Genomic DNA, 17,389 nt, shown 5'->3' with positions numbered 1-17,389 from the left:
AGACTGCAGCGCCTTTAACCGCACGGCCACTTCGGCCGGCTGGAATATTTACTTCTTCTTTTGTGGAGGAATTTCGGAAGGCTGGGATTAGTAACTCTGCTTTGGCAGCACTGTCTTCGATAGTATCTCCATTGCTATCGCGCAGAGAAGGCATTAATTGTTTCTTGCTGCTAACATACTTCACATACGACCAGAATCTCTTCGGATTTTCTGCCAGGTTTCGAGACAAAGTTTCGTTGTGGAAACTGTTATACGCATCTTGCATTGAAGTTCGCGCTAAATTTCGAGTTTCTGTGAAAGATCGCCAAGCTTGGGGATTTTGCGTCTGTTTAAATTTGGCATGTTTGTTTCGTTGCTTCTGCAACAATGTTCTAACCCGTTTTGTGTACCAAGGAGGATCAGCTCCGTCGTTTGTTAATTTGTTTGGTATCAATCTCTCAACAGCTGCCGATACTGTTTCTTTGAATCCAAACCACATCTGGTCTATACTTATATTATTAATTTTGAATGAGTGGAGATTGTCTCTGAGGAAGGCGTAATGAGAAATTTTATCTGCTTTTTTTGAATAGGTATATTTTTCGCTTATTTTTCGATGATTTGGGGATTACAATATTCAATCTCGCTACGAGAACTCTATTTTCTCTAATCCCTGAATCGGTTTTGATGCTCGTTATTAACTCAGGATTATTTGTTGCTAAGAGGACAAGTGTGTTTTCACAACCGTTTACTATTCGCGTGGGCTCATGAACTAACTGCTCGAAATAATTTGTCAGAGAATGTGTTTAGCGCAATTTCGGATGATATTTTATGCGTACCTCCGGAATTAAATATGTATTTTCGCCAACATATCGAGGGTAAATTAAAGTCACCACCAATTATTATCGTATGAGTCCGGTACGTGTTTGAAATCAAACTCATGTTGTCTTTGAACCTTTCAGCAATTACAACATCTGAATTGGGAGGTCGGTAAAGGGATCCAATTATTATTTTATTCCCGTTGCCACAATGACCTCTGCCAATACTAACTCACAGGACGTATCTACTACAGTTTCGTGACAAGATAAACTACTTCTGACGGCAACAAACACTCCACTGCCAACCGTGTTTAGCCTTTCCTTTCCGTTAGGTTCATCGCAAAAATTTCGGCTGAGCTTACATCCGGCTTTAGCCAACTTCCAGTGCCTATAACGATTTGAGCATCAGTGCTTTCTGTTGGCGCTTGGAGCTCTGGTACTTTCCCAACACAGCTACGACAGTTTACAACTGTTATACCGATGATCCTGTATCTACGTTTTTCCTGTGTTCAGCCTGCCCCCTTTGTGACTGATGCCCTTCTTGTGTTTTCCCGAGACCCTCTAACCTAAAAAAATCGCCCAGTCCATGCCACACTGCCCCTGCTACCCGTGTAGCCGCCTCCTGCGCATAGTGGACACGTGACCTATTCAGCGAATATCTAATGTTAAGAGAATGAGTGCACAGTGAACCCAAATTACCACATACAAAGTAGCTTCGGGGGGTGCCGTACGCATACGACCAGTAATAAAGTGGCTTAAGCACAAGGTAATGATTTGCTTGATGTCAGTTCCCTGATGAAATCGTGACAGAGGAAAACCTAAATTCAAGCAGCTCACTAAGTAGTATCGAAGTTCTTTCTTCAGCAATTAGCTCCTGGCGAAAACCAGCAAAGCGCAGCAGCAATTAAGTGCAGTGAACCACCTCAGAGATGGATGACAATCACGACGGCAATTCCGTGCGTAGCTACCGCTCACATTGCTACCACGGAACCCAGTTCTGGCACTTGTCCACGCTTCCACCATGCCACAACCACCGACTTCCGTACACGTCCGCTTACTGGTCATTCCTCCTGCTCACCCCCAGTGGTGCCAGGGAACCTACCTCCCTTGTAGCACCACGCATCCTCTCGCCAGTAAGTCTCTTCTCCGTCCCCTCACTCTTCAGACGCGTGTACACCTTACCTTCTAAAGGCCCACCACTGTAAGGACCATCCCGCCATCAGCACATACCTGGTGGCGTAAGTATCTTTGGACGCTAAGGGTACGACTGAATCTACATCGATACGCACGTGCCAGTAACATTTTATATAACGTTTTATGTAAGACTTGTGTACTCACAAACATTAAAAACCCACTTGGATCAGTTGTGTATTTGTTTATACTCCCCTAAACAGACGACGTAAAAATGACAAAATGTTGGCTGAGAAGGTGAACACGCGCATAGTGCATCATTAGAGGATGCAAGGAGCAAAACGCAACAGTGAACACGTTGTTAGCTATGTTCATTGGATTATCTAACAGTTGGACGTGATGACCAGAATGTTGCGACGACTAACTGAAAAAATTGAGCAGAAATTGGATATCGGACAGAGCTAGGTCATAAGCCTACAGAAAATGTACACTTGGTTCTAAATCTATCACCTCATTAGCTGGCGTAAACACAGCTCTAAAACCCTGATTTCGGATCACACGCTGCATCTTCCTGAAGAAAAGGTATCACATTATGTACCAAAATAATGTGAGGTGTCCGCACTGATTTATACAAAATCAGTAGCCTGTGTATGAAAACTTCTAAGCTTTGCACAGATAGATGCTTATGGCTTTTTCCGTTACACTGGGTGTTCCTGACCATGGATCAGATATGTAGACTACTTCGCTGTGTTGTTCGTTAAAACGGATTTTAATAGAGAGGATAAAGATTGCACTGTAACATTCTTGGAGGGAAACAGCTAAATGGAAATTAGCAAGGTTGTTTTACGAGCGATACTTTCAACTTCTTTGTTTTCGTGTTGTGGGCGGTGCCACACTATCAAGCATTGAGCAATGCAATACGCAAATTGCTCCTGCATTTCCACTCGGCAGCGGCCAGAAACTTACCACCAAAGATTGCTTAAATGCAACGCAACACTCATGTCGAAGACGTTATTGTGCCCGATCAAGTTATGACGTACTTAACACATAGATTAGCGAACGGGAAACCCATTGAGCGTCAATACATGTGTGGAGATCCAGGAAGCTATGGTCTCTAATGGGCGCAGGATGCCGAGCTCAGGGTGGGGGACTGCGGTCCGCTGAAACGCCCTACGGCCTCATTGACGCAGTGTCGGATGTGTAGAATGCAAGTATCTTCTCTGTGGCGTTGACCGAAGGCAGCAGAGTGGCGCGCGAGGCTGAGAATTACTATCTAGTTCTAGCACAGTGGAGTTCATAAGTTGCATGTCGCACCAGCACCTTCAGCAGGGGCGACGTCACGCAGGATGCAGACCTCGAGGTCTTCAGGCGTTGTCCGTCCAGCCGGGCGCCAACGTCCTGGCGTGCTCCTCTCGAAGATGAGTTCGCACACAGGTCAGCGGCCAGCAGCTCCACACTGGATGATGATAGCTATGCAGAAGTATGCCCTGGCGTCCCAACAAGAGGCGGCCAAGACTACGGTAGTTGCTTACAGATGCAACCAGAGGACCAGCGTTGATTCGCCTCTCCTTGAAGGAGTGTGTGGCCATAAGATAGCACGTCATCATCGTTGGAATTCTAGCGGGAAGCGGATCGAAGACGCTCAGGTGTTCACATCAATGGCAAACTAGGCAGCAGCGGTATTCCACAGCAGTGGGGTGCATCAGTCTGGCTGGTGTCTTGTATTTGAAGTCAACAAATAACTATTGGGCAGCACATCATGGGACAGCCTCGAAGTGGATTCGCTGTAACTCACTGCTGGCAACTGAATAGAATGGAATGTCTACTTCGGAAGTCCCAGTGTTTATGCTGGTTGGGTCATACTGATGACGCTATCGAGCTGTCGTTATGAGCGAATTTGGTCCCACTTTCTAAGTTTGTTGGCGCGTTACACCAAACTGCGGAGTACCAACACTGGCTTTCAGTTCTTCAGCTTGTCACTTTCTGCTGTGCCAGTTGGCTAAAAGTCTTTCTTGTACATAATTCACTTGTTGATACGGCACTTGCTGTACTGTCAAAATGACGTTATGAAGCAATGAATCCACTGCGGTGACACACTGTGCTTTCTGTTCTAATTGGTGTGCCAATGCCCCAGTTCTGTGCCTTGCTATTTGCTCCATTGCTAACGACCTTGCAGCATTGGTAATACCTGTTCCTGTCGGATCACCGACGTTAAGCACTGTCGGCTTCACTAGCACTTGGATGGGTGACCGTTCGCGTCTGTGAGCTCAATTAAGGAGATACTTGACTGGTAAATGGCGGCTATGGCCACGAAAATTGACAACAGTCGTAAGAGCGGTATGCCAACCAAATATCCCTCCATATGTGGATCCAGTGACGCCGTTTGTCTGAGTATGACACGGCTGTCGGTCGGTACCGTTGGGTCTCTTAAGGCCTGTTCGGAGGGACTTCTGATTACCAGACTGACTTTCCTTCCTCTTTACATCCTGATTGGAACACTGCACCAGTGTCTACCTCGGCTTGGTAGTGCATAATTTTTTTATCTGTCTACCGTGCAACAGGAATGGGGACTTGAAATTCTGTCTGTTCTTTTTGTGTATTCCACGGACCCTAGAGCCAGTATCACAATATTATAAGTAACGCCTCTACTCAAACAGATAGTTGACTAGGGTTTGTTATATCCATAATCTGCGCTAATGAGGGTAAGTTGAGAAATTAGTTAGGCTGGCCAGCCGTTTATCCTGGTGTTGCTAAGACAATTTCCTGCTATTTCTACTTCTGTTACCATCCGACGGTCTCATTTTACAGACAGAATTTTGTACGATTTCAGGTATTGCGTTTTGGTCACGCTGAATTTGAGTGCCTATTCTGTATTAAGTTGTCTGGTTGAAAGTGTGTATTCTTCGGTTTGACTTTTATAATTTAAGGGCGTCTTGCTGGTCCGGTGCGAGTAAAGACATTTGGTTCCGTATTTCGCTCGGCTACCGACCCTGAATTAAATTTAACTTTCAATTAAATTGACAGTGCTAAAATAATTTCTTTTTTAGTTACGCCAGTGAGTTTATTGAAAAATAGTTCATTTCTTGGCAGGTGCTGTATGACGTTGAAGTCATCTGATCATTCCATTCCATTCTGCCAACAGTTCCTTTCCTGATGTAGTAGTAAATCTTGTTGGCAGTTGCTGTTTAACTTTGTGCATGTTCTACTAAATTCTGCCAACAGTTGCTTTTCTTACATTGTAATAATAAATCTTGTTGGCAGTGTTGCTTAATACTGACGTCAGTTAATTGCTGTGTTGGGCCATTTAGTACGTTTTGCCACCAACAGCCTGTTGTATTAATAAATTCTGGTGTTGTGTACTGCTTGAGCCGATAAGTTTTAAGCTAGTCTCATAGCTTATTTTCGAGTGAAAGTTTTCCCTTGTTTAAATAAAGTGATTTGTTTAAATTTTGATAAACTTATTCTGGTCCAGTACCTTATCACTCAACACCAGCTCGCAACCGCTTTCATTTTTCATCCCAGGAAGATAGATTGAGTACAGATCTTCCCTATGCGAGTTTAATTCCAGTTCTAAAAAACTCATTCGTACACATGAGGCTTGGTGTGAGTATATGATGACTGAGAGGTGTGTCTACTGTTATTAGTAATTTTCACGCGGAATTTACAGTAGAGAACGGCCAGACGGCGTTCATCTTTCGGAATTTATTGTACGTCGAGTTATTGGCATGATGGACATTGGGGCACCATACCGACAAATCTTGCAGACAGCTGTCAGTACCGCATTGGACTGCAGAACGAGTAGCGGCGAGGTGTACTCACACAACAGCGTGCCAAGTAGAGTAGGCATGGACTTTCCAGAAGTGATACAGCCCTAGAAGATTATAGGATTAATTCTTCCAGTTTTGCCGAACAGACGGATGATAACAGCTGAAACTGGGAAGAGGTTACCGGCAGGGTTTTACCACGAAAAGTCGGGGACCGATTGCTGGAAGCTGGTTTACCTCTTGTTGCCAAGCGCCATTTACCGCTGACAACAGAGACATGGTTAGTGTACAGTCAGGGTCCACTGGGACTCGGAGTGGCACTTGCTGGTTTTCACTTCTTTTTGTGGCGACCGCCAGACGCCAAGAAGTTCGTAGAGGATCTGGTGAAAAATCAATGAAGCTCTAATTCTGTAGACCCTTATCTCTCTAACTTCTGGAACCATGGTGTGGAGTACTAGTGGATATGATAACAGAATTTGTTTGGCAAATATTGAAGAACGAGAATGGTACAACATGTTGTCACACCCTTCATGAACAAAGTACCAAATAACATATTTCAACAGGATAACGCATGACATCACGCGGGAGTTCACACAATAAATACATTAAGGAAGTAAGGAAGCTCGACTGACTTGATCGGTCGTCCAGTTTGCATGCCTAGGATATGATGGGAAGTGGTATATACTTTCAAGTCAGCCTCAAGGCAGCAGTCTTCACGACCTAATACGCAGAGGGTTTCAGGAGTGGCAAGAAATACCTCAGATTGACGTTCGGAGGCTGTCTGCTTACATGCCACAATGAATGCAACAATGTATTCGTGCCTCTGTAACACCGTGTATAATTGTCATCAGACCTGAATGGAATGAAAGTTTAATCATTTCATACACATTACGTGAGGAACATCTCCACAAAGTCTGATAAATATTGGACTCGTGTTTCATTGTATAACCCTTTGCATTTGTATTGATAAGTCACTTTTTGTGGTTAGCTGACGGGCTGTACTGAATTAACATAATAATAAATAAATGTCCGGCATCGCGCAGGGTTTAAACCCAGAACGGCCAGCAGTTCACAACACGCTCATTGACGCTCAATTGGGTGTACGCCGCTACTGCGTTTCGAGGCTATCGAACACTTAGGGCGCTGAGTCCGTATAGGGCCCACGCCGCATCCTAATCGAGCCATTTGCCTAACAACGCCGTTCCCGGCGTTATTATGCCGGCCACACGGTCACTACACCAATAATGAAGCTAACTTCCTGCTTTCCTATCGTCGGTAACGTCTCGAGAGAAAGCAACACAAGAATATATACAGGACGGACCAAATCAAGGCCTCTAAATTGTGTAAACGAAGGTGAAGAAAGGCTCGCTTTAACTTGAAACAAGAGAGGGGCACATAGAACCTATAGGTCTTTCGATCCAACATTGTAAAAGGAAGAAAATATGAATCTATGAAACATTTCTTTTAATGAAAGAAGATTATAATAATTTGTAAACAGTAATAGCTCAATTGAAAAGCTGTAAAGCAAATGTGGTGGACACCTGAAAAACAAAGCTTATGGAATATTCACTACTTCCTACTCTTTATCGGTAGACCTTCCAGCAAACTATTATCCGCCAGCTGCTTCGGCTTTTAAAAACGGAGGTAACTGTGATAATGGTAGAGGAAAACGCTTGACAAATGTCACATATAAAGTATATGTGGTAATGCTTAGCAGCAGACTTAGGTGTATACTTGTAATAACTGTGGCACAGGAGAAAAATATGTTTAGAAGAGATTAATAATCTCTGTAGCAATCAATACGTGACTGAAAAGCATTGTGAATATAATGAACAACTGCCTTTCTATAATTAGGGATCTCCTAAGGCTAAATACGTAGAAGAAAGAGGTGTGGCATATGATTTATGACGTCGAAAACCTATAGAGTTTTACATGGATGTCTTACAGTATATCTTCTCTCCTATTTAATTCAGAAACTTATTATAATGATCTTATGGAAATTAAAACAATCCACTGGAATTTATTTAAACAGTCTTTAGATAATATGAACTTTGTTGTGCACTGATGGCCATATCACAACAGAATCAATTACAATACGTTTTAAAATATCGAGTGAAAAGAAAACGACGCTAGTAAAAATCACGCAACAGCCAGAGCGTGGTGGCTGAGATCTGCGTGCATTAGCAAGTAATTTTTGTTTTGTTTTTTACAGTGTTATTTTACGTGTTATTTGAGTAATGATTCAGATAACATAATGCAGTACAATTAATATGAAAATAAAACATAAAACACAAAAATGACAAATATGTATAAAAATAGGTGATCTTGTCGTAAGGTGCAAATTATACGTCACAGAGAGGAAAGACAAAGTATAATTGCATTCAATTTAAATGTCATCCTGGAATTCAGTTCAAGGTTACATCAGGCCAGATCCCTATGAATGGAGGTATTCAAAATGAGCCACATGTTCAGTATCTGAATGTGGGCAACATGTCAGAAATACTTGTTGCTTTAACTAAAAGTGCACAGACAACTTTATTTAAGCGAGAAACATGCGAGGAAATGCTGCAATGCCACTTCAGTAGTTTGAGGAAGCAGCAGCTTTTGCACTTCTCGGCCCTACGAGAAGCATGTCATATACCTAATTGTAACTCTTAGATCACTGACGGTGTTTCAACCAAATAACATGAAATGTATATGGTGACGAAAGATACGATGTTAGCAGTTTCGTGACCAGTACAGCAGCAACGGATATTATGGCCCTTCAAACTAAAAACGTAGTGATTACGTACATTATGATGTATTAACCGTTGAGAGGTATCCCACGAAGATATTTGATTAGGTGTCTCATGAAGATATTGAGTTAAATTGGTATGAGGTATACTTTAAACTGTTACAACCTGAAACGTATGTAGGTCTTGGGAAGCATAACTTGACACGGTCTAGTGCAATATATGAACAGAATGTAAATACTAACGAGGTAAATACAAAATGAGCAATTCTATATTTTCGACGGATACTTTAACGTATTGTGTAGCTGTAGGTACGTGATTGAAGTCCATTGATTTTTTACATTTTCCTTTAATCTAATGACGTCAGGGGGAGCGGGAATGTCACATAAAGTGTTCTTACGGTAATATAGTTTTGCTAGTATGTCTATATCACTCCTCTGATTACATTTTTCACTGTAGGTTCGGGTATCGATTCATAAAACAGTACTAGAAATTATTCGGTCATTGCTACGTTCATGAAATAAACTCTCTTTTCTTTCGTATTTTCACTGTAATGAAATTGTTTGTGTTCACCAAGGTACTTTATTGACTTTAGTACACATTATGCGTTTCGGGGTTAAGCAATTTTCAAAAGATATACAATGAAATGAGTGTCTATCAGAAACATATGATAAAATACAAAATAATAAGTGCCTTATGAAAAGCGAATAAAACTTAACACTTAACGAAAAACATAACGTAATGTTTTATGAATAAAAAGCAACAGAATGGATCTGTCTAATATAAATATATAGTATTTTATCAACCTAAATATCATGGCAGCAAGTGCAAAATGATTTGGCTGCACTCACGTGCGTCGTAAGAAGCGGAGACCGTTAGGTACACTTACAAGTGGGGATTGTGATACATCATATTTTGGCATTACAAAGGTATTTTGCATTATGCACATCAAGCAATATTGACTAGCCAGTGTTCTTATATCATTTTTTGACGGTTTGAATTAATTGTTTTACAGGTAATTCTAAGGAGTTTGGTGCGTATATTCCAAACTAGTTGGCGCTAAGTGTAATGATATCTTCGGTACCAATGAATACAGCATTAAAGAAATGTAACAGTTGCAGATCATATATAATGTTCGTACAAAAATTTACATGGTAAGGATCAAACATAATCAGTGTTGAAGCAAAGACAAATATGTGTTGTGGCCTTCAGTGCAGAGACTGGTTTGATGCAGCTCTCCATGCTATTCTATCCTGTGGAAGCTCTTCATTTCCAAGTAACTACTGCAACATACATCCTTCTGAATCTGCTTAGTGTGTTCATCTCTTGGTCCTCCTCTACGATTTTTACCCTCCGCACTGCCCTCCAGTACCAAATTGATGATCACTTGACGCCTCAGAAATGTCCTTCCAACCGATCGCTTCTTCTAGTCAAGTTGTGCCTCAAATTCCTCTTCTCCCTAATTCTATTCAATGCCTCCTCCTCAGTTAAGTGATCTACCCGTTTAATCTTCAGCATTCTTCTGTAGGACCACAATCGAAGGCTTCTATTTTCTTCTTGTCTAAACCATTGATCGTACATGTTTCACATCCATACATGGCTACAATCCATACAAATACTCTTAGAAAAAGCTTCCTGACAATTAAATCTGTACGCGATGTTAGCAAATTTCTCTTCTTCAGATACGCTTTCCTTGCCATTGACAGTCTATATTTTATATCCTCTCTACTTCGACCATCATCAGTTATTTTGCTCCCAAAGTAGCAAAACTCATCTGCCACTTTAAGTGTCTCATTTCCTGATCTAATTCCCTCAGCATCACATGATTTATTACGACTACATTCAATTATCCTCGTTTTGCTTTTGTTAATGTTCATCTTATATCCTCCTTTCAAGACACTGTCCATTCCGTTCAGCTACTCATCCAGGTCCTTTGCTGTCTCTGACAGAATTACAATGTCGTCGGCAAACCTCAAACATTTCTTCTCTATGGATTTTAATTCCTACTCCCAATTTTTCTATTGTTTCCTTCACCGCTTGCTCAATATACAGATTGAATAACGTTGAGGATAAGCTACAACCCTGTCTCACTCCCTTCTCAATCACTGTTTCCCTTTTGTGTCCCTCGAAGACAAACGTACCAAGTTAACATTGTTAAGTCTTTCGGTAGCGTGCGAGGAAGAGCTTACTCTGTGAAGTCTGTCAGCTGTTGGCTGAGACAAAGAATATTCGTATAAAAACAATGCAGTGGGAAATACACACGCCTCTGAAATCTGACTACATTTCATATTGTCCAACAAACCGTAACATAACATACAAAGCTATAGAGATGAGTTGTATAGTATTAGACTGTACAAAGAGCTCACATAATCGTTGCAGTTCAGATAACAACAGCACCGGAAAAATTAAAACAGGAAATAAGAGGGTGAACAGATATGATCTTACGATTCAGTCAAATTGTTCGCAGTGTAAATAAGCTTTAAAAATGGCCAACACGAGGACTATGATTAAAAGCGACTAGTACCATCAGGATCTCCGCTATATACCGGGTGATCGAAAAGTCACTATAAATTTGAAAACTGAATAAATCACGGAATAATGTAGATAGAGAGGTAAAAATTGACACACATGCTTGGAATGACGTGGGGTTTTATACAGGATGGCGCTCCACCTCATATTGCTAGACGCGTGAAAGATCTCTTGCGCGCGTCGTTTGGTGATGATCGTGTGTTCAGCTGCCACTTTCGTCATGCTTGGCCTCCCAGGTCCCCAGACCTCAGTCCGTGCGATTATTGACTTTGGGTTTACCTGAGGTTGCAAGTGTATCATGATCGACCGACATCTCTAGGGGTGCTGAAAAACAACATCCAATACCTCACCATAAGTCCGGACATGCTTTACAGTGCTGTTCACAACATGATTCCTCGACTGCAGCTATTGTTGAGGAATGATGGTGGACATATTGAGCATTTCCTGTAAAGAACATCATCTTTGCTTTGTCTTACTATGTAATGCTAATTATTGCTAGCCTGATCAGATGAAGCGCCATCTGTCGGACATTTTTGAACTTTTGTATTTTTTTGGTTCTAATAAAACCCCATGTCATTTCAAGCATGTGTGTCAATTTGTACCTCTCCATCTACATTATTCCGTAATTTATTCAGTTTTCAAATTTATACTGACTTTTTGAATACCGGTACTTGAAATCGATGTACCGAATTCATTTGACCTCCTAGGGAAATCATATTAAAAAAATATCGCTAGCAGAATTCATCATAAAGACAAAGAGTTACGTTCAATAATAGGTGTCTAGACTGTTTTGATCAGTCAGTGCATGGACCAAGGCGTCATTACGAACGTGTGAAGGTGTAAGTAGGCTGTTTAGGTTTTTTTATTGGTAACGCCACCTCTGTATGAAAATCACTGGCTGTGCTGTGTGCAGTCTGTGGCTGCTTTGCATTGTTGTAATACTCGCCATTGTAGTGTTCGGCAGCTGGCTGTGAACAGCGCGTAGCGTTGCGCAGTTGGAAGTGAGCCGCCAGCAGTGGTGGATGTGGGGAGAGAGATGGCGGAGTTTTGAAATTTGTCATGAACTGCTATATATATTATGACTATTGAGGTAAATACATTGTTTGTTCTCTATCAAAATCTTTCATTTGCTAACTATGCCTATGAGTAGTTAGTGCCTTCAGTACTTTGAATCTTTTATTTAGCTGGCAGTAGTGGCGCTCGCTGTATTGCAGTAGCTTGAGTAGCGAAGATTTTTGTGAGGTAAGTGATTTGTGAAAGGTATAGTTTAATGTTAGTCAGGGTCCATTCTTTTGTAGGGATTATTGAAAGTCAGATTGCGTTGCGCTAACAAAAATATTGTGTGTCAGTTTAAGCACAGCCTCGTGTATAATTGTTCAAAGGGGACGTTTCATATGTCGACCCTTAGCCGAGGATACCTCACTGGAATCTTCTGATTTTTTTCTTGTAGTTTGTGTAATTAGTGTAGCTTTAGTTTGCTAGCGCGTAATTGTAGAGAGAATCTTTTTGTAGTTGCAGTCTTTCATTGTTGTACAGTAAAACAGTTGTGGCATGCATGTAAATTTGCACCAAGTATTTCGCAGCTGCGCTTGCAATTAACTAGATATTTTTTTCAGTGCTATGTTTATGTGTTCTTCTATTTTTGCTTTTCAAATTGTGCTTTTCTGTGTTATCGTGTGAAATATTGTGACAATAATGGCGTGTGAAAAACGTAATACTAGGCTCCAAAGTAAACTGAGAAATGACAGTGAAGACGAAAGCAGTGTGTTAGCGCCACCATGTAATGAATTAAATAATATTCAAAGTAGTAATTTTGTAACTGTGCATAGGGAAATGGAGCGGGCGTCAAATAATGGTGTAGACAGTGAAACAGGTAGTGAACAGGGAAGCATTATCGATCGATCGGTCGGCAACAGCTCGCCTCAGGAATATGGGGATTAACAGAGCACAATATTGCAAATACTGTAGACTCAGGTTTTGGGTTCTCACCGTTTTCTCAAATGAGTCAAGACACATTTTCTGCTTGTCAAAATGTGAATGATGCCGGTGCAACTTCACTGCCTAAAAGCACTGAGGAACATGTTTCAGACACCAGTGCATTGTTATTACAATTAATGCAACAAATGGGACAAAGGCTACAAAAGTTAGACACAAAGCTTGAACAAAATCAGAAACAAATGGGACAAAATCTTCAAAAGTTAGACTCAATAGAACAAAATCTTCACTAGTTAGACACAATGGAACAAAATCAGAGACAAACACAGCAAAAGCTTCAAAAGTTAGACACCACACTTGAAAAAACACGTGAAGATTTAACTACTAAGTTACATAACATTGAATCGAAATGTCAAAAAGTCTGTAATGTCGTAAAAACACAAATTTGTGAGCATTTTCAACCTATTTTTTCGCGGCATGAAAATGCATTACAGAATCACAAAGCAGCCATAAAAGAACTGCAAACTATTGTTCATGAAAATCATGAGACCTTGCAAGCTAAAATTGACTCAGTTGCATCTACCGATTCGGTTACGCAACTTGAAAAAACTCAGGAAAACTTAAAGGACACAGTAGATACTCTGAAACTTGGTTCAGAAAAACACACTGAGGAAATAAGTACACTATCGGATAAAGTAGCCCAACTTTCGGAGCAGTTCACTAACTTATCTACGAAGGTAGATGATAATCTGAACGACACAAAACCGGTAGTCTTTAATGACACAGAAGAGTGCGAACAAATTAGGAAATTCAAACAAAATTAGAATCAAATTAATACGCAACACCAAAGAGAAATCCGGGAAGTACAAGATCAGCTGACTCAGGTAATACAAGAATTACGTATTTCAGAGGCCATTCGCGCTCCAATACGGGAAGAGGGACTTAGAAATACGGAACAACCACAAAATAATAACACAGGACACTTCGGAAATTATGAAAGAAATTGGCAAGGCACACCGAATTTTGAGATGGAACCGCTGAAACGACGTAATAATGACCGACATGCGACTCGCCGACATGATGATTTTGACTATAAGCTGTTCATTACTACAAGTAAATTCAAAACATTTAAGAATTCCGGCAACGACATTCATCCACAAGCGTGGCTTCATCAATTCTCTCATTGTTTTCCTCCCAACTGGTCATTACAGCACAGATTAGAATTTATGTGTGGCTACTTAGAGAATGAACCAGCTGTAAGAATGCGGTCGGTCATTCACGATTGCCACAGTGAAGGAGAGTTTTACCATGCCTTCCTCTCAGCATATTGGTCTCAAGCCACACAAGACCGAGTAAAACATAGCATCATAATGATGAAATGTTTCGAACAATCTGAATTTTCCAGTCTTATGAAATATTTTGAAGACATGTTGCACAAGAATCAGTACCTGTCAAACCCATACAGCCCCTCAGAACTTCTCCGCATTTGCTTAATCAAATTGCCTGAACATGTACGACACATTATTTTGGCAGGACGTTGCAAAGACGACATTGAAGCTTTTCAGTGACTGTTACAAGAATTGGAAATTGACACTGACAATCGCGGAATGCGGAAACAGGAACACAACAATTACAGGTCACATCCGTCACAATTCCGCGATAATAACTGGACGCGACAAGGCTATTCTCACAACACAAATCGTGACCAAAACAGACACCACCCGTATGACAACCGTTGGCAGAGTAGTAATAATTACAGGGAAAGATCACCTCTCCGCGGTAATGACTATCACAGAGACAATAAGAGAAACAGACAATATGGGAACCAAAATAAATATAATCAGGGGAGACAGAATAACTTTAGACGCAACGGTCCAGCGCGCAGTTACGATTCAGGGAGAAATTCTCCACCACGAGACTGACAAGAAAGAAACTATCGCATCTACTGACATGACGACACACGATATGATCGTAACGACAGACCTGAATTGCATCAGAACTGGCGGGATTTAAACAGGGCAGGGCCTTCTCGTCAGAGTGAATTTGTAGAAGTTAGGTCTCCTAACCCCAATAACGGCGCGCGCCAACAAAGAGACAGACAATGACTCGCACAGCAGGCAGCTGGGTGCGCCCGCTGGCTCCGAGAAAAATAACATAAGACACTAGCCTTGAGAAAAATTTTAGCATTCTTTACTGATGTATACAACATGATAATTGCTTTGAAGTTGAAACTCTGTGCACTAGGAAGAGTAAAGGATTGCGACACATTTCACATGTAAAACCGTTTATTGAAAGATAATCTGCTTTTTAAATTTGTCTTTGCCATAAAACTTTTCACTTCACATTTCTAGTATGCTTTGTCAGACTTAGAAACTGTTACCATGCAACAATGTTTGAAGTTAAATATCCAATCAAGAACCAAGAGAACTTATTTAAACAGAAATTACGAATGCATTGTTATTGTGAACAGACGACACAGTGTTATGTGTGTGTACATTCTTGCTTGTTAGTTGCACGATTACGTAACGACTATAAAGCTTACATACTTAGAACATATACTTGTACTGCTAATGAGATTTTAATGCAACATTTTGGTTTACTTGAAAACACATTCTGGATTTAAAGTACTTTCTGAGAGATATCAGATGACACAGTGGTTAGTTTATGTGACAGCTACACGATTTTATCACGACGCTACTAATGACTGACAATTTACTATGTTGCTTTTGCGGTGTTTCTGTTTTATATCTGCACAGTTTTCTGAATTCTTCTGGAAAGAAAAACATGTTTTAGTAGTAACTTTTGTGGTATAGCTACAATGAGACAGCCTTTTTCGTGGCACAACAATACGTTACAGTACAGTACTTTCTTCATCACAACAATAAGCGTAATAACTACGATATCTATACACAAAGCATTTCACTTTTGTTTATCATGAGGTAAGTACATTGACTTCTGCAGAACTTAGCTTTCCGAGGACGATAACTACGAGACTTCCACAGAGGTTATCTTACAACATGACGCACAGTTTAGCGCTACAGTACACGTATTTGAGTGATTAATTTCGCACTTAAAATATTTATTTTTTTAAGATATTTGAAGTACAATGATACAAGGGTTTTCCGTGATACATTTCATTCCATTGCTGTAATCTGTAACACCTGAGGGTATAATTACATTAATCCTCAGGGGGGTCCACGCTTACTTTGTGTACCATGTGTTTGGCAAGCACAAGGAGCCCTAGCTGGTATGGTATTTGCTTATACAACTTTACACATCGATACCATATTTCTCCAACACAAAATTACACAGCTATCTGATCATTTAACTGAGAAACAAACATTTTTTTTATTACATCAGTGACAGATGTTTACTCAATTACACAGTTGGATAACTTCACACTTATGAAACTGTATTTTGTCTGTACTTTGTGAACTGTTCATATTTTTTCGGAACCATTGTGATACTATGAGAGCTTTGAATGATGTATTTGGTATGGGAGCATGATTTTAAAGTACGTTTGAGGTAGATGACACTATTGAAATGAGCAGAGAATTTTTTTAGGTTTTGACATTATTGCAGAAATCTACGACGATTTTGAGATTTGACTGAGGTGTTATGACGTTATTATTATGACGACCATGTGTATTTTGCTGTTAAGGTATGTTTATGATCAATAAGCTGATGCTATATGAGGAATGTTTATTATGATATCTATTTATTGTGATGAAATACTGAAGAAGTGTCGACGAATATGTATATGTGTAATAAGGTAAGGAATAATGAGAAGTGGTTAGGGACTCTGATTTATGAAAAGGATGTTGGAAACCAAGAATCGTACTTTAAGAGTTATGAAATGTGTGTAAATGCGTGAATGTATCACAATGCCGGCGAAAATTTTTTGGACACTGTTATATTTAAAGGATTTTATTTTCTACACATTTGTAACGCAAATTCTCAACCTGTGAAAATATTTTTATATGAGACTGTCATTGTAGCGGAAACTGCTGTTGTAAATATTTCAGTAAGAAAGTTAAGTGACCACCTGCACGTAATGCGTCGTGGGCACCCAGCTGGGCGACAGTCGCCTGAAAAAGAAAAAGCCATTAGCGTGTGCCTTTCAGATGCACAGGTAGAAAAAAAAGGGGGAGGCCATTATCCTCGCTATTGACATTCCTTTGTAGAAAGCATCGCAAATACGACACGCTCATAACTTGGAAACATTCGTACATCTGCACACCTGATTAGGACAAGTGTCTATCTACGAGAATTGGGAGAATTTCTACTAACTTATGAAATCCCTCATGACTACTGAATGATTATTTTATGCTTTACTTTGTACATACTTGCTTATTTCATTTGATATCTGGTTTCCAGCTGTCTTGCAGCATTGGTTTCGTAAAATAAAATTAAATGCATTTGCTAATGTGAACACTTTCTGTCAACAGATCTGTTAAATAATTATTTTATGACCCACATTCTTCGAAAAAGGAGCTCTTGGAAT

The sequence above is a fragment of the Schistocerca nitens genome, chromosome 2 (genome assembly GCF_023898315.1).
Source record: "Schistocerca nitens isolate TAMUIC-IGC-003100 chromosome 2, iqSchNite1.1, whole genome shotgun sequence".
NCBI lineage: Eukaryota > Metazoa > Arthropoda > Insecta > Orthoptera > Acrididae > Schistocerca > Schistocerca nitens.
The sequence above is the reverse complement of the archived record's forward strand: the minus strand, read 5'-3'. Positions refer to the sequence as shown.